Here is a 23539-nt window from a genome sequence, read left to right on the forward strand (position 1 = left end):
GTGCACAAGAGGAAAGCTGATATGGAAAAATACATACAAAATCAGCATCAAATCAGCACTTGAAGATTACATTCTTGTTGAAAACCATGAAAGATCTTCAAATAGAATGAGACAGTTTTACTATAATCTTGCCAATTTAAGGCTTGTTTGCTTGTCAGAAGATTTTCAACAGTGCAGGGCCTTTGATGATGATGTTTGACAAGCTAGGTACTAGGGCTTAAAATAGAAAATAGACAGAAGGTATTAAGCAAAAATGCTTTCATCATTCATAGCAGCCATGGTGTTGTCTGATACATATCACTGGAACTGTTGGGTCAAATACAATGCTGTGAGGAGCAGGGGTAAAATTCAAACTTTCTGCTTAGCCTGCTTTTCACAATTGTTCTGTAATATAGTCATAATATGGTCAGTTTTTTTTTTACTTAAACAATCAAATTACCCCTTTTTTCAAAACAAATACAACCGTAAACCATGTATCTCCCAATGATCCGTGAGTAATATTAATATATCATGATTATTTAACATTTTCTTATAAAGTAAGTGCACGTGATACTGTATGGCAATATTAATGTAACATAAGAGCCACCAAAGCAGCGATTCACAAGAGGAAAGAATAGTGCAATGCATATGAGCATGTGTATGAAAATAATAATTCAAATAATTTATTTTTCCTTCTTATTGACATAATGTGATAAGATGGTGAAAAATGCAACCAAATTTTAACCAAATGAGACATTTAATATTTGAATCCAATATTTATTGTTGTTGTTACTTCTGTTAACAAAGCCTTATTATTTTATTTGGCTACACTCATTTTATAGCTATAAACTTTGGTTTATTAACCAGTACTCAAGCTAGTGATACACTGGAATTCCTTCAGTAGCCTACATCTATAATTATTTTTGTATGCTGGTTTTCTGATCCTCATATCATTTTCAGTGGCCCACTACCGTTGTCCTCCTTTGCATAGGCTACTTTTAAATTTCGCTCCATCACTTCTTAATTTCAAACACTTTAATTTCCAGCATCGTTTAATTTTGACATTAATTTGAGTTTTTCCAGTCAACTAACTATAGGACTCCTTTCAGCTTAAAGTCGTCCTATGCATGATTTGTATTTTAAAGTATTATTTAAAATAAAATAAAAAACTATTCTAAGGCATATCTATGATGCACTGGCAATATCAGTCTTCATACGTATTCGCCGAATTTGTGCACCTTTAATCTCTATTTTCTATTCTAAAAATTTCGCCTCGAGACAGAGCGGGACATTACTCAGGAGTAAAGCACCGAGGAGAGCCCTCATCAAATAAAACAAAACGATAATGATCGGAGGAGACGAGAGTAGGGCATAAGACTAGAGATGGTGTCTGGGCGGAGATCGGAAAAAAAGCCTGTTGTAAAGAGCTGCGCTTTCTAGCAGCCGCCGTTCAAAGTCACTTGACCATACGGATCGTTTTTGGTGAAACTGAAATGTGTCATCATCTAAACGTTATTGATCCACATCGCATACGACATGGATCAATAATAACGTTACAATATGATAATAACTCATTTATATGCATTCCTAAGTGACAATAGGCTACGTGCCGACGCACTAAGATGTTTACTGAATCAATCTTATTCACAGATAGCCAAATTATGTGGTATTGTATTGATATTTTTCACTATTAATAGCCGCGACTGCGGAACAAAACAACCAGGTTAACCTCCACTGCAACCATTTTACGTCATCTACCCACAGTGCATTGCATATCCAGAATAATGGCGACCTCCACAGGTCAAAATTTCAATTTAAGGCCGGGGGTGTTTTTGAATAATTGAAATCTTTTGTGTGGTTTTTACTACACATTTCCACAGTTGCCGACAGGGCTAGTTTGAAAACTAGTCAACCTAGGAATTATTTTTCTTTGGTGAAGTCAGCTGAAGTTCGCCACGGGGATGAAAAGCCACGTGAAGTTGGCCTGTTTTCTGTTGGACCTGTAAGTAATGTTACTTTTAGCTAGTAACCTTGGTTCTGTAGTTTTTGTATCAAATTCTGTTCTTTTATCAACATGTCTTCCCCCCTTTGGGAACTGCTGTGACTGTTTATAGTTGAAACTTATCTAGCACGGTAAATCACCTGCATTTATTTAAATCAGGGGAAACTCATTCGATGCAACATGCGTGCTATCTAGCTAACGTTACGTGTAGCCAACCTCACTAACAAAGCTAACAAAGTTGCTAAAAACTTTGAAAAGGCTATGGATAACTTCATGAAAAAGTCATTCGCTTTACAAGTATATTAGCTAGTTGTGGTAAACCTATGACCAGATAATGTTACTTATTCCACACGCGATTCCTTGTTTATATCCCAATTCTAACTAAATGTGCGGGGGGATGTGTACTCAACGGAGGTGTGGGTGGGGTGGAGGTCTCAGGTGGTGTGAGTGGAGTTTACAAACACTTCAGGTTGAAGGACCACACAATCCTACATGGTATACCTTTAATGCTTGAATTACTGTAGCATCAGTGATGGTAATAAAGTGTTTGATATTGAGTAAGGATGCATATCATACCACCGTTCGATTGACCAGTGAGTCTATGAAGCTCACATACACAGTATCAAAACATGCACAAAGAAAGTTATCTCTGCATTCTTGTTTATGTTTCTGAATGAGACATAGATGCTTAAAATACACTTTGAATGTCAACAAACAGAACTCTGCTTTGGGACAAGCCAGCAGAAAATAATTTGTCATACTGCAAAATCTCACTTCCTTAGTATCTATTTGAATTTAAAGTTCCAGTGTCATGTTAAACATCTGCCATTCAATATATAGTGTCTCTGGTTGTGTTTCCATGGCTATCAGGGTACGTCTGTTGAGCAATTTGGCAATCACAAGATACATTTCTAAACTGTATGCATGGCTCTGCAGTAGCTGAGTTGGTAAAGGTGTTCATCTTTTGGACACACTGGGTTGTACAGTGGGGGATTGAAACCTCAGCTATGTCATTAGCCAGCTATGACTGACATAATTGGTCCAGTGGGGATAGGTTTGGTTTAAGCCAGCTAAGGTTCTTCAGGTTCTTGCTGCATTATTGTGTCTCACTGCACAAATCAGTCTTCTGATAACCTGAACTTTGTAGGAAGATACAGCAATAATCCCTGGCCTTAGCAGGAAAACTTCATGTGGCTTTCATTGTTATTGTTATACAGCATTGGTATATGGCACTATACTTAGCATTGCAGGTGCAGTTAATTTAGCATGGATGCAAAATAATTTATTTTGACTTAAAAAGGAAAGGTTGTAACAAATCATTAATTTGGGTCTTAAAATATCAAAACATTCATTGGGCCAGCTTATAAATGAACCCAGAAAATATTTGTTTCCAGGGTATTAAATACCTCAACAATGCCCTCATCATCCACATGTAACCCCTACCTTTTTTGTAATGTTTGTTTTGTTTTGTTTTTCAGCTGGGCCGCAACAGCGGGGCCAGCCCTACAAACGCGAATGTTTGTGACTGACTGAGTGACTGAGTGATGAAGTTACACCATTGGTCGGCCGGAGAGGTCCAGCTATATACTAGGTTTTGACCTGGTCTTGTTTGTGCAGATTCTAGACAAATATTCATATATGGGTTTCACATAAAAAAATTACAGTTACTTAAAGTTCTTATTGGTAGCAGCAGAAGTTATGGCAGTGTAGCAATTTAATAACACCCAGAGGTATTGAGAGTGGCAGAATATGACAACACATTTGTTTGACAAAGGGAACTGCTCAGTCAGAAACGGTTTCTAAACATCAAGTTTCTGAGATGTTCAATTATGTTAAAAAGCTAAGATCTTTTTTTAGCAAAATTGAGGAGATTTCTGAGACTGTGTGAAAATGCCAAGGCATTACAGCAAAACCCCTCCTGTCCTGTAATGTAATGTAATGTAATGTCCTTTCGGGAAAATGGTAGTGCCATCTCTCTGGATCATTTTCCCTCAGATGTGACACCCAAACCTGGCTGCGATCACTGTCCCTTGTGACCACGCCACCTACAGCATCATCATATTATTCAGATGAGATGACGAGGCTCTACCCCGGTTTCGCACCTGGCATACAATATGTGTGCCAGAATATACTGTAGATGTGGCTCTAAGAGCCAAGACTCCTGCTCTCCTACAGCTATAAGTGAGCTATGGAGAGGCCTGATGTCTGGGCATATGGGCTGGGGAACAAGACTTGTGGCTTGTGGTGAACAGGGAGAGACTTCAAACAGCTCCCAATTTACTCCATCTGTTCCTGTGGCACTCACAAGTGCCATGGATTGCAGCTTGTTTCTGACAGAACTTTTTCTTTCCCTGATTTTCATGAAGACTGTACCAGACTTGCCTTCCTAAATTGAGTCAAACCTGTGGTTAAGCATTCCAGTGCACATTCATGCTGCAGCCTTAGTGTTTGTGTGCTTGTCTGCGCTCTCCTGAATCGATAGAGGTTGTTTCAGTGATGGGAGAGGCTTACAGTATGAACATGACTGGCCATTCCAAATTGAGAAAAGAATATTTGGAATTAAAACATGGTTATTATGAGCAACAGCAAAATCAGTGCTCTGATGAATCAGATACCCCAGTGTTATAATGGGAAAAGAACTGACAAATGAAAATTGTTCTGATTTTGCCTGGAAAAATATAAACTGGTGTCAGGGGATACCTCAACAATACAAATGCTGTTTCTGCTTTTATTTTTAGTTTCAGTCTCAGATGTTGGAAGACATTTCCTCAGCAGTGGCTCAAAGATGTGTAAAGGGTACCTAATCATGCAAAAAATCAAATCAGATGGCTTTCTTGCAGTCTAATTATGGAGAGGAACCCAGGCATTTGTAGTGCTCATGAAAGACATGAGAGTAGGAGGTGTGGCCAGACCTCTCTCAACAGTTGATTCTTTCCCCCTAGTCAAAAATTTGACCCTCCATCAGTATCAGAGGGCCTTGGGTCTTATGGCAGCAGATGCATCAGTAACCCCTCTGGGCCTCCTCTGTCTGATGCCTTTTCAGAATTGGGTGAATAGCTCTCCATCCTGTCCATGACAGACATTGTTGGCTGATGGTAAATTATAACTGTAGGACAGCACTAAATCTTTGGCTTAGTGCCACCAATCACATGCCAAGGGTCCTTATGGGACCCATTTTGTCTAGGGAAGTTACAACAACTGATGCCTCCCCCAAAGGCTAGAGTGCTGTTGGAATGACTGGCATGTATACGGAAGAGGGATCCCTCCATGCCTGCAATCACCAAGAGTTGTTTTTCTATCCCTACATCACTTCTTAGTGTTTAGGGAGAAGCAGGTGTCGGTGAAAACAGACACCACAGTGTACCAAGCTGGACTGAGGCTAATGTTACACACAGCAGAGAGATGACTCCCATTGAGAGCACACAAGAACCTGACCTCCCCTCCCAGGGATCTGCAACAATGCAGTGGATCTCCTGTTTCTAGGAGATATCAGGTAGGATACCTAATGTGAGAAATAATTGTTATTTTTGACATGCGTCTAAGTTTTGATTTAGCTACTACAAGGTGAAAATATCCTTTTTGTCCTGAATATTAAATTATAATAGCAATATAGCTATAATTTTGCAAAATAGTTTAATCAGTCTGCTGTTGAGTTTCAGTTTTATGTTTCCCATGAGACAGGAGTAGAACCAATACATTGCCACAATCACAATTAAGAGCAAGTAACTGTAGTAGGCAATTCATGTCCTCAATTCTGAACTATGTTGTTTAAAATGGCAACTACTAGCCTATGTAATAATGATTGTACAGAAATTACACTATTGCACTCTACCTACTTCCATCGTTAAGAGTTTAATTAAACTGTGCTTTTGGCCAATTATGTTGGGAGTGTTTTACCAATCTTTAGATGTGCTTCAAGTTCACCTGCTTAAGTTGATTCACACAGTTATAATGATTAGCTCTTAAAGGAGTAACATGGTGGTTGAACGTGACACTTCCCAGTTGTCTTTAGGCAACAACAAAACAAATGTGCATAATTTTTTTATTATTCAGTCATTTCAATGTACTTTAAAACATATTTTTCTAAGCCTAAATTTCCCACTATAAAAGTTCACCCGAACCGTCTGGGCGTGGTAATGAGAACTGTCAGTTAGCTATGATTGACAGACCGTGCCCCATTACCATAGCTATCCCCATGATAAGCGCTCTTTTTGGGATACTTTTCACAAGCTAGCTAACTTAGTAGTATATCAAGTAGGCCTATCGATAGATAGCTAAGGTAAGGACGTTGACTTATATCCAATTATAATTTTTGCTATCTAGCTAGGGAAGTTAAGATAAAAGCACAACTATAACGTCCTCATAAAAGCAAACTAGCTAGCTAACGTTATCGATAGCATTGCCTTATGAAAGCAAACTACCTAGCTAGCTAACGTTAGCTAGCTAGCTAGCTAAATGAATATAACCAGAAATAATCTAATAGTCCTTAAAAGGCACTCTAATTTAAGTGAACCTAACGTTAGTGAAATATTTGCATTGTCTTGCCCGTAAGCCAGCGGCGCAAACTATGGGTCTCGAGTTATCCATGGGTTTACGGGGCGTGGAAAGGGGAGTGGTTACTGTGTTCGTGATGCATCAAGTTGACAACTTTCTCAACCGGTTGAAAATAGGACGATAAATTTAAAATGCATATTTCTCCAAAAATACAGAACGGACATATTTAATACTTTACTCATTGTGTTTCTTCAATGCCTCTTGTGAAAATAGCACATAAAACCGAGAAAGTGTGAAAATCGCCATAGTACTCCTTTAAAGCAGATAGACATGTTCTGAAAGAAAGTTTGTTTATACAAGGTGAAACATTCCATCTTTGAATACTTTGGTCTTTATTTAGCTGTGGATTTGAACAGTATACTCTTATAAATAGGGCCACAAGTTTGTTTTCCCACATGGTGCTTCAGTCCTCCACCAGCTAGAGGTTGCAATAGCCTCTGTTTCAAGCCCCTTCTCAAACAATTGTCCCATTTGCACCATCTCAATAATCTAAGTTGATGAAGTAATTGTCACTAATTAGTATTTATAATTGCTGCAGTGATGCTTTTCACCATAATGTCACTCCAAATGTTTCCCAGATGAAAACATGTAACAGCAACAGAACCTGAACCATCTACAGTTCATTTTTGTGAAGCTGTTTATGCATTTAATGAAACCTTAAGATGCAGTTTGCTTAGTGTGTTTCGAATTTGTTCTCCTAAATCCACTCTGGTCCAGCAGATAGCCTAAGGATTTAAAAAAGAGAAAATACCCAATAACCTGTTCCCCTGGCTTGCCACAAGGAGCCCTGTACATCACTCTTCTTTAATGGGAATAGGTCCATTTACAAAAAGAACAGTTTTCAAGCAGGACTATCAGTATTACAAAAATGTTTCATTATTAAAAATCATTATCTATATCTCTTCCTGGTGCAATCCAGCACATCCACCAGATAAGTAGTGTGAGGGTTTAGAGCAATTTTAGAGACTTTGTTGTCCTCCCTAGACAGGTCACCAACCGCAAGCCAAGCCAGGTACATAGACAGTGTGCTCTTAGCCATCTGGCCGCTGTGTTCTGTGGTTTCTCATATAATATCCTGATATTCTGTGCAGTCAGCACAAGTTCATGCACATGCTATTTCCCACCGCAGTTGTTCCTGTGCCTCTGAATGAGAATGTAGCTTGCAAAACCACATTAGCCAAAGACTGTATGCAACGGTTTATGCCAGTGTTGATGACATTGCTTTGGAAATTGGTTTCATATTTGACCTCTAGGGGAATAAAGGCCATCAGCCTGAGTGGGGGGAAATAATTAAGGAACATTTTTTGGAGGCATTCCATGGCATTTCGTGACCTTTCATCACATTATCAGAGGCCCCAGAAGGAGTTGAGGAGCAACTGGTTTTGTTTGTGAAGGTCCCAGTGAAAGGTTGTTAGGGTTCAGCTTCTGCCCTGCTTCCCTGATTTCTCTACACCAGGGAACACCAGTAAATTGTGACCCATGGGCCAGATCCTGCACTATTGGTCTTATCTCTCAAAACCAAATCTTCCCTTTACTCTAATCCTAACTTTAACTCTGCCCTTAATCCTAATTCTAATTGTAACCCTAATTCTCTGGAAAAACAGCTGAAAACTGCATTGTCATATAGAATATATCTTGTGTTCATATTGTATTATAAAGTTTTAATAAAACTGAAAAGAAAAAGTACAAATTGCCCTTTTAACTTCAGTTAAAATTGAATAAGAAGCCGCCACATACATTAATAATGTAGGTGAATGGGCCAATAGGTATTTAATAGCTGCTAAGTGGAGGGTATTTTGTTGAATTTAAATTTTCAAGGGCATTTCTGCAGCGGCAATAATCATTTTGTCATCTGACAGAAAGCATGCCTTGCAGGATAATCAGAAATGGCGAAAATTAAGAAAGGAAGCATGAAATGTAATGGGAGAAACATTTGTGAGAATGGGTTTTTTTAAAACAGATTTTTAATTGTAATAATCAATGGTTGCAGTGTACTGTACTTTCTCACCCATTTCAGAGAGTAGAGTCTGTAGAATGAACACAAAAAATGGCACACAACCAGAAGTTAAAGAGACCTGTGCAGACTAACAGAGCATAAATAATACAAAAAAAATCAGAAAGCTGCACACTCAGTTTCCTCCTTGCTGTGTTTGAGTAGATGCTGTCACATACAGAAGTATGTCTGATTGTGGGTTGCAGTTAACCTTGATGGTTGCAGAAATCTGAATTCTGAGTCTTTGAACACAGTTCAATCTGCTCTAAAAACAGCATGAACAGATGGTCCTGTGGAGTTTTTATTTTGGATTTCCTTAGCCAGTGCTGCAGCACCTGACTGGCGAGAATTAAAAAGAAGCTGGCTTTGAAAAGAATCAAAACAGCACAGTAATTTCCACCTGAGAATGGAGTCTGCATCACTGCGGTTGTCCAGAACATCCATATTCATTAGATATTTATGCACTCCTTTGAGAAACAGCAGCAAAAAAAAGGACATGTACATGTATTACTGTGAAAGTTTTTGTATTGCTCTACTCTGATACAGATAGAAATTAAAATGAAAAAGAGCAAGAGTGTCCACCCTATCAAATTCAAACAATTGAAATAATGTTACAAATAGTTCTGTAAAACTCTTCTGTAATATTGTTCCACACTTCATCCACAGTAATCTCCATTTGGATAATACAATGAAAAATATGTGTATGTAGTGCATCGTGGTCAAGGCGTCAAACCAAAAAATATATTTACATATTCATGTAAATATTTTAATACTTGAGTTGTCCTGACTGAATTGGTTTTCTGCTAATTACAAATGATTAACTTTAATAAAAATGAGCTTTTGATAAAGATATATAATTATAATCAATTTCATTATTCTAAATGCTTCACTTTTAGTTGGTTAGATGGCACATCTTCATGCATCTGTCAAGAGAGAGAAACAGACAGGATAAGAAAGACCACAGTTCATTGTTCTGTATGTAAACCATTAAGCTCAAATAGCTCCTGTAACCATATCTATGTTCACTTGTGCTGTAATGTGGTGCATCTAGCTTTTCCCTTGAAATAATTATTTGTTCAACGTATTGAAAGGTTGTTGAAACAGTGCTGTTAAACTTATATTGTGTTAAAGAAAAGATACTTGTAAATCCTACAATATGCAAGTGCTACTTTCCCCACAGGCTGAATGCAAATTACACAGTTGATAAATGTCATTTCAGTAAAAATCTCTCCAGACAGCATGACAAAGAAGAGACGATTCATTTCTGTTGAATCAGTTGAGTCAGTCATGGCCAACTTACGTCCACACTTTCTAAATGTTCCGAAAGCAATTTAAATAATTTTTTCAAGTAAATTTGAAATCCACCACTTCACATGGGTATTTCTCCACCAGCCAACAGGCATTGCTCCTTTCCTTCAGAAAAAGCAATTATTGCATCTTTTTTTCCTGACTTTATATGTGCATCCCGGTTGTTTACAGTTACAGGGGAGAATTTTTAATAAAATCTATCACCAGGCCCTGGATGGGAGAGTGGGAATGACCATGAAAGTGGAAGGTGGATCACTCAGTTGCAGCAATTTAACACATACCTCAGGCTGTTCATTGAAAGAATTATCATTAGTTTACCTTACAATTGCTGTTTAGTATGCAGGACTAATAGGAGCGGGAAGTTTCACAAGAAAGTATTTGAAAACAAGCATTATGAAGACACCACATCGCCAAATGTACCAAATAAAGCATTTTTCAACAATATTTATTCATTAAGCTTTGCAGAGAGCTTAGAATGCCCAGTCAAATACTTTCCCAGACTTCACAGATCTCAGTAGATGTGTTGTAAATATAGATATGAATATGTTCAAATTTGCATTACAGTATACGATAAATGAAATATTATCTTTGCTCATAATCTTATTTCTCAAAATACCCTACATGACCAAAAGTATGTGGACACCTGATATCCATCAGCTCATCCAAATTTGTGGGCATGAATATGGAGTTGGTCCACCCTTTGCTGCTATATCAACCTCCACCCTTCTAGGAAGGCTTTATATTAGATGTTTGAGCATTGCAGCAGGGATTTATTTCCATTCAGTCAGAAGAGCATTAGTAAGGTCGGGCACTGATTGGGCAATTACATCTGCCTCACAGCTGGCTTTCCAGATCCCAAAGGTGTTGGATGGGGTAGAGGTCAGGGCTCTGTGCAGGCCAGTCAAGTTCTTCCACACTAATCTTGACAAAACCATTTCTACATGGACCTTGCCGTGCACCCAGGAGCACTGTCATACTGAAACAGGAAAGAGCCTTATCTGAACTGTTGCCACTAAGTTTGAAGCACAGAATCATAAAGAATGTCATTGCATTAAGATTTGCCTTCACATCAGAGGGTGGTGACACCAAAATGACTGGCAATACATTTTTTGTGCAGTGTTTTGTGCAGCGACGGGTTTACTCCGATGCAGTTTATTGCCGGTTGATTTAATTAGCGGTATTAATGTGACGAGAAGCGCTTTGTCGTTTGAATGCATAACACGCAATTCCTTGCGCCCACTCCCACCAGCATTTTTTTTATTTATTTTTTTTTACATCAGATTTAACATCAAACCATTTATTTTACTTCATCAGTTGTGCGCCCTTCTCCGGATACAGCGTTCACTGAACGAATAATAGCATCCCATGCATCTTTTTTTGTGTTATTTTATATCCACTACTGACGCTACTAAATATGACAGATCGTTTGCTGTTCACTTCCTGCAGCAATACCTCCACTTCAGAACTACTGAAGTTTTCTTACGTTTGGAGTCCGGTGCTCCACCGTCTTTAGGTTTTCGTTTGGGGATTATTGACTTTGCTCTCAACTTTTATTTTCGATTTCTGTGTGTTTACACGGCCCTGCAGTCTCATGCCCTTTTCTGGGGATTGGCGGGGCGTTTACCTGTGCTAATTAGGAACAACTGGCACGCGCTTTACACTTACGAGGACAATGGGATTCATCATTTTAAGAACACATGTGCGAACAATTCTGCGGTTTAAGAACACGTCGTGAATCTGACGTAGACTTTTCTTAGGACCTTTCTCAAGAACAAATTTAAGAAAAAACTTAGGAAGATATTGGTGAATGAGGCTCATTATTCTTATTCTTTATTTGTGTATTAGGCTATTCCTTGTTTTCTTGACTAATTTTGCATTTGATGATCTTGCCATAGGTTACCTTTATTTCTTACATTTTCAACTTGGATTTGATCCATATATTTTTATAGGCTATATATTTCAGTTTCTTTTGTTTTGTTGTTGTTGACATAAATACTTTTGCAATAAAGTCCTACACATTAATTTTTTTAATTTCAATTGCAAATGAGTAAAATTTAATTGTTTCAATATGTTCAAATGATCATCATTGTCGTCAACGTCATTATAAACATTCCTGTAACATTATTTTTCAAAAGCCTAAACACTTGTTTCACTGAAAATGTAATTTCCTTTTACTGTCTGTCTCACTGCAGCACGCAGCAGGCATTAGTACTGTACGTACATTCAGTACATGTACGAGTCATTGCTATTTCAGTACCTTTCAGGTTTTTGAACCGACTGAGTCTTTCAGGAGAGGAGAGCCTTCTGAATGTTTTATACTCTTCATGAAATTAGGTCATTGTGGGTGCTAAAATTAATGCTGGATGAGCACTCGGCGTTTTAAGGTTGTAAAAAAAGTGGCCTTTCTAGTGTTAAGTCTATGGACAATTTGGCGTCCAGATTTCTAATTTTGAGGTTTGATTCAAATTTAATAAAGTCTACAGCCACGAAAATATAAAAAGCATGTATGTCTCAAAAGGACCAATATAATGATGTCTTTTGGCAGGATCTGTTAGGTTTAAATTGAGTTATGTTTGCGTTACGTCTTAATTTTTATGTTAGAGATTAATTCTGAAACGGTGGCGATATCGAGATTCAAAAATCGCTGTTTTACATGGGAGAGCTGACCAACGCTACCGTGCTCAGTGTAATATATTTGTCTTCCAGCCAAAGTCAACTGACCCTAATTTCATCAATTTAATTGAAGAAATTAACCCAAAGTCCCATCCAAATATTGATTTCTGACTGCCACTGGCATTACAGTTGAATTTGTGAACAAAGTATAAAGCTAGTCATGCAAGTGTGATTGTATCTCAGTGCCAAGCAAGTGTGGATTTGATTGCACAAAAATGATAACCTTTTATGTACAACTAATTGGCTAACTAATAATTTTATCTGCACTGAAGTGTGGGACCTTGTTGTCATTCATGATGTCACTGCAACTTGCCCATTTTCTAGCCCTCGCACTTTAAAACTTGTTCCGGCACCACTGTGGAACTGCCACGGCACCCCTGGTTTTATAACATAACTTACAGTAGCAACATAACAACTTTGGCCAATATAGCTCGGGTTTATGATCCCAAAATAGCTAATGTTAGATAAATAGTGAATGCAGTTTTTATGAGCTATAAAGGAAATAATAATGTGGAATTGTTTTAGGTAAAATCAAATGCAACAGAAACAATTTCATTAGGTAAGTTAAATTGCTAGCTATATCTGCCATTGATGTGTGGTGCTTGTCTACTTGCTACATTGGGTATGAAAGCAACTTAAAACTGGAAGAGCCTGACAGAGATGTTTACCAGCACAAAGTAGGCCTACATAGTACAGAAGCAATTTTGTCATCGCATTCTTACAATAGACAAAGTCATGGAAGTCATTGTTTATTCCATTTCTACAATAAATGTTCAAATTTCAGTAAAGTATTGATTTTTAAAAATTGTGCCAGAAATAAGGTCTTATGAAAGAAGGTTGTGGCTTTATCCGTAAGTGTTGCCGTTTTTGTTCACACTAAGCCAAACTTAAATTTGCAAAAGAAAACTTTAGTAAATTTTACTAGGCACCTACCAGAAAAATTACATGGAAAATCTACTACAGCTCTGTTCACACAGGATGCCGACAGAAGATTTCTGTCAGAGAGAAGGGGTAGTGGTTTAGCCAGTCTGCAGCTGTAGCTGTGGGTAATTAGGTAATCGGCATTAACCTTTATCTGTGTTGCCTGCAGTGAGACTGGGGATACAACAGTGAGACTGGGGATGCACACAATTAAATACAGCAACAGCATCTGCCACAGTAACAATAGCAGCACCATAGCAACTGCTGTAGTTTGCGACATTAAATAGCCTATAACCTGCTTCTGTATACCTGGCATCCATTAGAATATTTTACACAATCTTGTTTCAGTGGTGTTTTATTGAACTACAGGAGATGACATATTTAGATGTGTGTACCAATGTGTGTTATAATACTTTTGTATTATGTCATGTGTTCCTATTCTAACCTTTTCTACTTGGCTCTTGTTGAAAATACTTGAAATACTTTATAATGGACAAAAAACATTTTGTCCATTTTTGGGGCAGTTTTGAATATGTTTGGCCCCGTAGTTCTCCCACCCATCTCCCTATACTGATTAAAAGATAATAATTCCCACTTATAAAGCCTGTAAAAGTGAGTTCCATGGGTCAAAACTGATTGATTAAAATGTATAGTTATGATTTACAGCAGTGCACAATTTAGACATTTTGGATAGATTTGGAAACACTAAGGGACACCAGGGTACACTGCTTGCTTTTTGCTTCATAGATCTGTGGTCATTCTGCATATCACCCTCAGATTTTGCAAACGTATAGTCAAGGAGTGTATGATCCAGGAAAGGTATAGTTTTACAGTTTTACATTTTTGACTGAGTATTCAATTGCAAACTGAATGAGAACAACTTCATTTTTTTATTTTCAATTTCAATTTCCAGTTTATTTGTGCTACTCAATTTGTGCCTGTTTAGTTTTGCTTCAGTTAAGGTATTTTCCAGTGATGCTCACATCTGGAGTTATAAAGCCCGAAATAGAACACTCTCTAAATGTGCAAGGATTTTCCAGATTCGGTATGTGCTCAAAGGGGTTAACCCTTTAAGGTGTAAGATCACAAGTGTGATTTTAATTTTTTTAACTGAAAATCCTAATGCTTATATAACAATTGCGACTGGTAATTCAAAGCAATGGAGTTCTAGAACACTGACTGAATTTAGAAAAAAACATTCCAATAAATATACTCTTCAATGATAACTGTCAATGATATAATTCCCTAAGTCCCATAGCATATGTGCTTTCCTGTGTGTGTGTGTGTGTGTGTGTGTGTGTGTGTGCGTGTGCATGTGCATGTGTGAGAGAGTGTGTGTTTGTGTTAGTGGGAGAGAGAGAGAGAGAATGGAGAGAGGAAATAGGTTGACTTTTCAAAATATTTTGCACATTTCCCACTGGTACATAAATATCACAGTTCTAATTATTATTAGCTTGTTTTTCTTCCTTCATTTGAAAGTGTGGGAGCAAAGGCCCCTACCACCCACTGACTCAAAATATAATTTACAGAACAAATCATGTTCCTGAATACATAATACCTTTACTCCTACACTGAATTTTTATATTTAAATTGACCAGCACATCTTTTTATACCTATGTGAAATGTGTATTTCATACTGTGGTATTTTTTTCACTCGGGAATGTTCAAAAAATGTTTTCATAATCTCAAAAGCTAAGAAAGATGTCGCCACTGGCCTTGTTTCATTTTGAAACTAACACATGGTCTGCCGTGCCCTGATGTAGACTGTCCCAGTCTTATTATCTTTTCAGCTACATCACTTCTTGGCATATAGTTTCTAAACAGATTATGAATATTGATAAGTGCAGTGTATTTCCTGTAGATTGTAAACTTTGTAAACTTAATGTAAACTTTAGTAACACTGTGGACCAGTTCAGTGCTTGATGGTCTCCTGACATTGGCATGGGATGGCTGTCCATAGTGGTCAGTAATGTCAAATCAGATGGGCAGTGTAAGATGGGACATGGATTCTAATCACTGAATGTGAATTAAACAGAAAATTTAAGAAATTTAATGAGAATTAACAGTTCCAGGTTAATTAGACCCTGCCAAATATCTGAAATAATCATGAAGATATTGTACCTATTAATGATGAGGAGACAAGTTTAAGACACAACTTCAAAAGCATGAAGCGTTAAGTTCACCAAATTGCTATCACAAAACCCAATCTTAATTAAAAGATGTCTACTTCAAAACCACTTTATAATCCCTAAACCCCCGTACAAGATAAATAAGGACATTTTTAGATGTCTCATATTTTGAGTAATTATTTAAACTAGCTTAAAATCTCTAGCTTTCCATTAGTTATTCATTATCCCCCACATATTATCAAGATAGTACTGGAATTGAAATTGCATCTACATTGTTGTCTTTTTTCTGTAGCTGCAATTAACATGGGTCAGACTTTATAATAATAAGCAGTCATGGTAATACTGCGGTATGCTTGGAAAAGACATGACAGTGTGCTTGGAAAATATTTCATTATGGTTATGTCCATGTACATGTCAAAATCCTCATACGCTGTGCATGCACAGATTTATATAACAGGTAAATAAAAGAAGACCCTTAAGACTGCTGTTTATTTATTTAGTCCTACCTGCATGCTGGTCACCAGTCCCTGCATTCAGTTTAACCTTTGCATTTGTATAACTTGTTTCTTATTCATGGGTCTGACTAAATGACATTGTCCTGGCATTGCACTCCAATTCAAAGCCAATCAGGGGGAAAATGAAATTCTCACTTGACTGTTTTATTCATATTCCAGAAAACTCACCTTATTTATTATTTATATCTGGCCACTCAAAGCCACAGCATCTTTATCTCTCTGCTTTATAGATAAATTAAGCCCCATCCTTAGTTTCTTTGTATGCCACAGGGAAGGGAAGGCGCAGAACCCTGTGGATGAGCTCGATTTATAGTGATGCATTTTGCCTATCTACTGTTTGCTATAGTTAAAAACATAAAAGATGAGAATCTTGTAAATGGAGGACATTATAGTAGGCTGGGTTTTAAAATATCGGGCCAAATATCCATGCCTTCACTGTCTCTGCAACACAAGGCATGATTCATCATTATGCTTAAATATTATTATTTTAAGTTTCATTCTGCACTCAGCAGCGGTAAATATGTTGAACAATTCAAATAAACCCTGAGACATTATGCTGTATAAAGAAAAAACACTTTCATTTAGAAAGCCATTGTACTGGTTGTGAAAGTGGTTTTTACTGTTTTTAAAATAGTCATGGCAATATACAAGAGACATCTGTGGTTCATAATGTTCCCTCTTTTAGGTTGTCATCTCAAATTATCGAAATTACTTTTTTCAATAAGCTGGCAGATGAACACATTGACAAAAGAAATGAATTCTTATCCTGTAGTTGTGCATCCAGCTCACCATTAACAGTAAGGAACAAGTTGTGATTTAATCAGATCCAGTCTGCATGTCTCTCTCTTCCTGTCTATTTACTCAATGCTGCTTATGATGTTGCATTTACTAGATACAGAGCCAAAGCTGTGTGAAATTATCTAGAGCTAACAACTCCATTAATTTAGTGTTTAAAATGGAGGATAAGTCATATACATACATAACATCTTTCATGAAGGACTTAAACACCCTGAAGTAATTTAGGATGGATAATGATCCTACATGATACAATTATGTAATGATTCAATAGATGTACTGATACAATAGGGGGAAATTAACCAAGAACATGATCACCATCTTTAATTTCATTTGTGAGGTATATACTACCATCAGAGCTGAGTTACTCTTAATGATTTTTATAGGCTTTTTTTTATTCCAGGACCATTGCACAGTTGAAATGCAGCCTGATCTGCCTCACAGTTGGCTCAGTCAACAAAGGTTCTCTGAACCCCAACCTTACCAGTTTGAGTTTGGGTTATGTCCAGAAGTCCACAGCGTCAGGATGCAATTGGCTCTGTCCCATTCAGACAGGTTAGGTTTAAGCTTGCCAGGTCCTTTTGGGTCACCTCTACATTAGAATCTCCCAGTGAATAGCCAGGCCCTACATACTGTTGTTATTAGTGTGGAATTGGTCATTGTTCCTAAAAGTGACATTTTTTCTATAGTGCATGTTGTGTAGGCTACTGTAGCACACAGCTGTTTTCTATTGTGTGCAGTTTCTTATTTTTTTTTGTGTAAATCTTTGCTCCATAGACTGTACGTGCCATGTTTTATCTTTCTTCATTTTTTTATTGTATTGACTTTGGTGGAAAGCACTTTGAACACCTATATTTGGAGCAATATAATTATAATTACAATTATTATTGTTGTTGTTGTTGTTGTTATTATTTGGGAATGGGGTGTAAGGGGGAATCAGGGCGGACTAAGGAATGCATACGGGAGAATAAAGAGAGAATATGGATGGATGGATATAAGAGCCTAAGAGATATGAGGGGAGTATAGAGAGGAAATAGCTGCCAGAATATAATGCCTCATTTCACTGAGTATGAGAATAGGAAGATACATCACAGGGCTTTTTATATGAAGGACAATGTGAAGAATTTGAGCAGTGCATAGGGGTGCAACATAGATTAACCAGACCCAGGGACAAAGAACACACAGGGGCACACTGAGCTGGAAAGCCGGCAAATCTCCGGATTCACTCACCAGGACAGGAGAGGGCATCCTATTTATGGCATCGATATTATATATTACGCTGAGATGTGGCTCTTGAAGGATTTACTGACTTTTGAATCCTAGAGGGATTTCTGCCATGCTGTGAGAGATGTACAATATGCATGTAGAGGTAAAAGGGAATAGAGGACATTTTTTTAAATGCACCCAGTTGCGGGTTAATTTGTGTGAAAATCTTGGTCTTTTAGATATGGTTTAAGATACAGCCTTTCAGTGTTGTGTAATTGGAATGGGAACAGCCTATTGTACCTTGTGCCAAACATGCAATCAGTCACACTGATCCTTCTATGCTGGTCAGGTGCTATGGTCAGTAGCAGTCCTAGGCATCGACAGTGTAGGCAGTTGCCTAGCATAGCAACTTGCTAATGATGATACAGTGTATATGGCTTGCACTCATAATTAGGTGAGTGTGTGTGCCCACTATCCATTCTCCTTATTTGCATTTCTGTTCATTTTTGTTTGAGTGTATCAATTTTCATAGTTTTTTGTCTCTTGCAACATGTTTCAGTTGTCCTGTTTACTTTGGCTTTTTGTATGTGTTTTGAAATTAGTTTCTGATTTGTTTAATTTAGAGCGCATTTAGAGTGCATTTCCCTTATTGTTTGTGCTTTTGCTTTTGAAGCAAGATCATCCTTGTGGACCACCACTATACAAGAGTGAAGAACATAAATTGAATATGAGACTGGAAAGTTTACAAATTCTGCATCGACATGAAGAGGTCAAATTTAGGAAGCTCAATGTAGCTGCTGAATTTAGGGAGAAAAGTGCCATTTGAAATATTGCCTTTGCCACCAAATAGACCAGGACCACCCCTGGCTATCCTGCTCCACACATCAGTAGAAAGGAATAGTTTAATGTCAGCTCACAGACCAACTGCAGCACAATGTATCTGCTTAGCTGGGCCTACAAAGTAAAAATCACCTTTGACCACACAGGAGTCTAGTTGCAACAGCATTGTTAATGTAACCATTTTCTTTATGGTAATTAAAGTTGTTCATTCACAAACGTTGAAGGTCCTGAACAACAAAAAAGAAATAGTCACTGCAACATTCTTAACAAATACCACTTTGTTTTTTAAAAATTATCTCTATTATTTTCCTTATGCTTGTTTAATAAAATTTTTTTTTAAAATAAACTGTTTGGCTCCTCCATTTTATCAAACAAAAAACCTATAGCCATATAACAGTATCACATGGGGATTGTGAAATTCCTGTTTAGACAAAGTAAATTCACTCAGAGCACTCTCTCAGTTAGAGCCTCCACATTTTGGAACTCTATGCCTGTCCAAAATAGAGCCTTTATAAAAAAATAAAAAGGCTTTACAAAATCTCTAAAATGGTTGAAATCAATCAATCCAGTCATATAACCTAATGAAATTTTGGGGGACCTTGCCTCCCCCCCCCCCCCCCCCCCCCCCGGCCCAGTGACCCCGGTAACAAGGCACTTACACTTTGCTGCGCACTTTAATGTCTGAACACTTCTTTTAAATGTCTGAAATGGTTTGGCTGCTGTGACATGCTACCAATCCACCAGTCTATTTCAACCAAACAATGTAGCCCATCTGACTTCTCCCGTAACGACCTTCTTGATTCCACACTTCATGAAGTATCTCTGCTTTATTTTGTGGTCTGACTCAATTCTACATGACAACTCATTGGAATGACAAACTGATTCATATGAATATCAGTATTCACAGTGGGCATTAACCATTTATGGTTTTTCACAGCTAAACTCAGCGGATGAATTTTGGAGTGTAAGGCTTCCGCTCCTGTTTCGGGATTTTTTTTTTTTTTTTGATTATTCATTGGAAACTCCTCAAATCAGTCTTGGTGCCATGTTCACATACAGTAAAGAACATCTCCTCCCATAGCATGCAGTAAATGCCCCTCAATACAAGAGGGAGGATGGGCACTTGATTTATGAGCTCTTACTCATAAACAGCGTCCTGTATTCCCTCGGTGTCCCGTTGTCCAGAAGCTGTCATTCATCATCCAACAGGAGAGCCTCACTTCAGGGAAAATAGAAAAAAAAGAGAAACATTCTATCGATTTCCCCCATCTATGAATAAAATAGAGACTGTCTTTGTAAATCACTGCGAGTTTATTCAAAAGGCACTCATGAAAAATAAACTACTCTCAGAGTGCTGGGAGATCCCAGGCCACCGCATGTAACCATAGTTCCTGCAGTATCTCACAGCTGAATTTGCAGATACACGTTTGCTCCTGTATGATGAATGCTTGTACTTTCAGTGCGGTTGTTGACCATGTGCCTTCTCAGTACTTGTCTGTGAGCCGGTTGAATTTATCTCCTATTGCTTTGCACTGATCAGTACGTGGACAGCAGAAAAATGACAAAAACTTTGATCTATGTTCAATGCCCGTACAGGTGAGCAGTACTGAGAGGGTTATTTATAACCGGGCGAGATTCTGGTCAGATGCTAAATGCTGAGGGGAAGCATTTGATATTGAACTCTTGCTTCCACGTAAAAAGAACAGATGCTCTTTACAAGGGCAGTCCACTCTTTTGCACCACATTTAGTTAGCTGAGGGGTGCACAGAGATTTTAAACTAACTATTTTTTTGCCAACCATTTTAAAGACAGTCCACAGCTATATACTAGCTGATTAAACAGAAGAAACACCTTATACTGCAACTGTCAACTTTAGACAAAATTTAGAGCTGTAAAAACTGCAGATTTCATTACTGTTCCATCAATGTAAAAACGGTTGCCAGAGGGTTTAATGTGATCCTGAGCTAAAATAAATATAAAGTAATTGCATAGAAACTACACACTTAAAGTGTATTTCGAGTGTATTTGATGTGGAGTCACATGGTTATACTCCACTCAGCAGGATGAGGACATAATGTGCCAAGAGTGGAGCGGCACTGTATGACTGTGTGTTCCGCCAATGTGACTATTCAAACAGGGTAGCAAAGCAACACATTCTCAAGAGTTGTTGAGCTCTGCCGACACAGCCATTGAACACCAGAGGTGGAAGTAGACATGGGGGGAAGGTACTTCACAGAAATAGCAAAAGAGAATGTAGGGTTGTAATGAAAGCAAGTTAAAGAATGAGAAAGAGCAAAAAAAAAAAAAAAAACCATTCCCAGACCACCCTTTCACATGAAACACGTTCTATAATTCACTTTCCCCTGGACCCAGGCACCCAGCAGGATCCAAAGGGTCCAACAGCAACTGAGAACATATGAAAGGGTCCAGGTAATTTGATGTGGGGCGACGTTGAAGGGAAAATAAAAGATGGAGGGGGGGCCAAGCTGTGAGCGGCGAGGTGCGACGACAAAATAATTGAATCTGTATCCTGCATAGGGCCCACTCGTTGCACAGCCATCTTACAGTGGACGGGTGGGAAGTTAAACAGATAGAAGCAAATCGCATCTGGCCATACCAGAGACTGCCTCTTGTAAGGCTCTAGAATGGCTCATAGAAGCAGCCAAAAGCCCAGCAAATTTGCTGTCCCTCAGTTGAAAAACGACATTTTCCTTCAAAATTCTAATATTCTGGGTGAATGGCCTTTTCAAAGTAATGTCTTGATCTGAGTTTAGATTTATTCGAGAGTTTAAACTTTGTTCATGCTGGATATACAGGGCTGCATTAGGCTGTTTTCGCACAGCAGCTACAATCAAACTGAACAAACGCAAATTCTCACTTTAAGCTCAGAATATGAAATGACAGCACCAGCAGTTACGTGAAAACGGTTTCATTTGGTGTTCAAAGTATATTCAAAGTTTTTGCATCAAACGAAGAAAATTCCTCTTCATTACAAAGTTCCTTTTCAGTTGGATGCATCATAACGGAAAAAAAAGAAGTCTTCCAGGGAGATCTCAATCTGAATAATTGGCTTTTGTTTTACTATGGGATGAAGAGAAAGAAAGCTACAGTACCAAAAATGTTCTTAACCTGTGAGGTTTCAAAAGGGGTGATTACATGGCATTGTCTCCAATCTCTCTCAACCTCTCCAATCTCTCTCAACAATGAATTCCAGCGTGGATATGTCACCACTATTTTTACATTGAAAATAAGCTGTAATTCATTAAACCCAGTTGGCAGAATACCAGGGCTACCTAGAACCCTCTCAACCCAATTTGCCATTGATAAACTTTGTTCATTCCTTTCTGTTTTCCAGTGCTGTGGTAGACATGAAGCTCTTCTGACAGCTCCTTTATTGTATCCTTACCTTATTAAATAACCCATGATGAAAAGAGAGATAAACCCCATATGCACTGCTGTACTTCATTTTGATTTGTGCTGTGGAGGGGGGAAAAAACTGGGTCAAGCTTGAAGCAATAATGACGGTATAATGCACTCACACAATCACTTCTCCGGCTCGGAATAAATCAAAATGCAGCACCCTTCATAGATAATAACATTCCCCAAGATATGAATTGATACCAAAAAAGTTAGATGAATGAATCCACTACCACCTAACACACATTCTGCGTCGCAGTGGCATTCAGAATGCCTGCCTTTTAACAGAATGCCTGTCTTAACCCAAGACTGATCAAATGGACTATGCATGACTAAGTAAGATAGTGTATAAACAACTGGGGTTGTAATACACACGGAAGCCATCTGTATGTTTAATTAACACAAGGGGGGGGGGGGGGATACCTGGATAAAGAACTATGCATTGTAGACCAAATGATTTTCATGGATAATATAATTTCAACATTTAAAAACGCAAATGCTGTTGCATATTTAATCTGACAAATTTATTTTCATTGGTGGCTTTTAAGCATTTTTTTCCACAGAAATGTGCTCAGTTTTCAAAGTTATTCAAGACCAACAGTGCTAATTATTAATGTCTTCTGAACTCCATGAAGGTAATGTAAATCTCAAATCAGACCAAAGCCAGTATTGGGTCCCAAATAATGAGTTTCTCGTGGAGCTGCCACACTTTTGCTGCTCCCACAGTAAAGCAGATAATTATAACACTGACACATTTAATCAGCAGAATATCACCAATATTTCTCATAGCCCAAAAAAAAAAAAAAATGCATTTAAGATACTAAATAAAAATGTGCCTGGAGACTTAGTTGATAACCCCCTGTTTCCATCGAAGCACCTTGCTAATGGCCTCTGTTATCAAAACAATCATTGAAGTTGGTTTGAAAATTTACACCACAATGACACCAATGGGGGTCATTTGCTTTAAAATGTTATGCACTCTGAAGGCAATGTTAGATACTCACATTTAGTCACAGCAGGAGCTCAGTCGCCTTAAATTTAATTACAGTATACCACAAACTGTGATCTGAAGCATTGGGGAGGGGGACTCAGATCAGACATAACTGTATCAATAGTCTTATTCAACAAGGTAATTTTTCCTGCACATTGTACAGGGAGTAGAATTGTGGGCAATGAGATTTTGTCTTGAATACCGTTTTAATTACTT

At 38.0% G+C, this 23539-nt stretch overlaps 1 long non-coding RNA gene across 3 annotated transcripts; it reads left to right on the forward strand.

Annotated features, from left to right (window-relative positions):
• Positions 1 to 1770: 1770 nt before the first annotated feature.
• On the forward strand, positions 1771 to 22327 carry LOC118227174. 3 transcript variants are annotated; one of them, XR_004765189.1, is made up of 3 exons: positions 1771 to 1981; positions 5299 to 5474; positions 22271 to 22327. It is a non-coding gene; the product is annotated as an uncharacterized LOC118227174 (long non-coding RNA). The 3 variants fall into 3 exon arrangements; XR_004765190.1 differs by lacking the exon at positions 22271 to 22327 and adding an exon at positions 18749 to 19185; XR_004765191.1 differs by lacking the exon at positions 22271 to 22327 and adding an exon at positions 17273 to 17616.
• Positions 22328 to 23539: the final 1212 nt, after the last annotated feature.

The sequence above is a fragment of the Anguilla anguilla genome, chromosome 5 (genome assembly GCF_013347855.1).
Source record: "Anguilla anguilla isolate fAngAng1 chromosome 5, fAngAng1.pri, whole genome shotgun sequence".
Classification (NCBI taxonomy): Eukaryota; Metazoa; Chordata; class Actinopteri; order Anguilliformes; family Anguillidae; genus Anguilla; species Anguilla anguilla.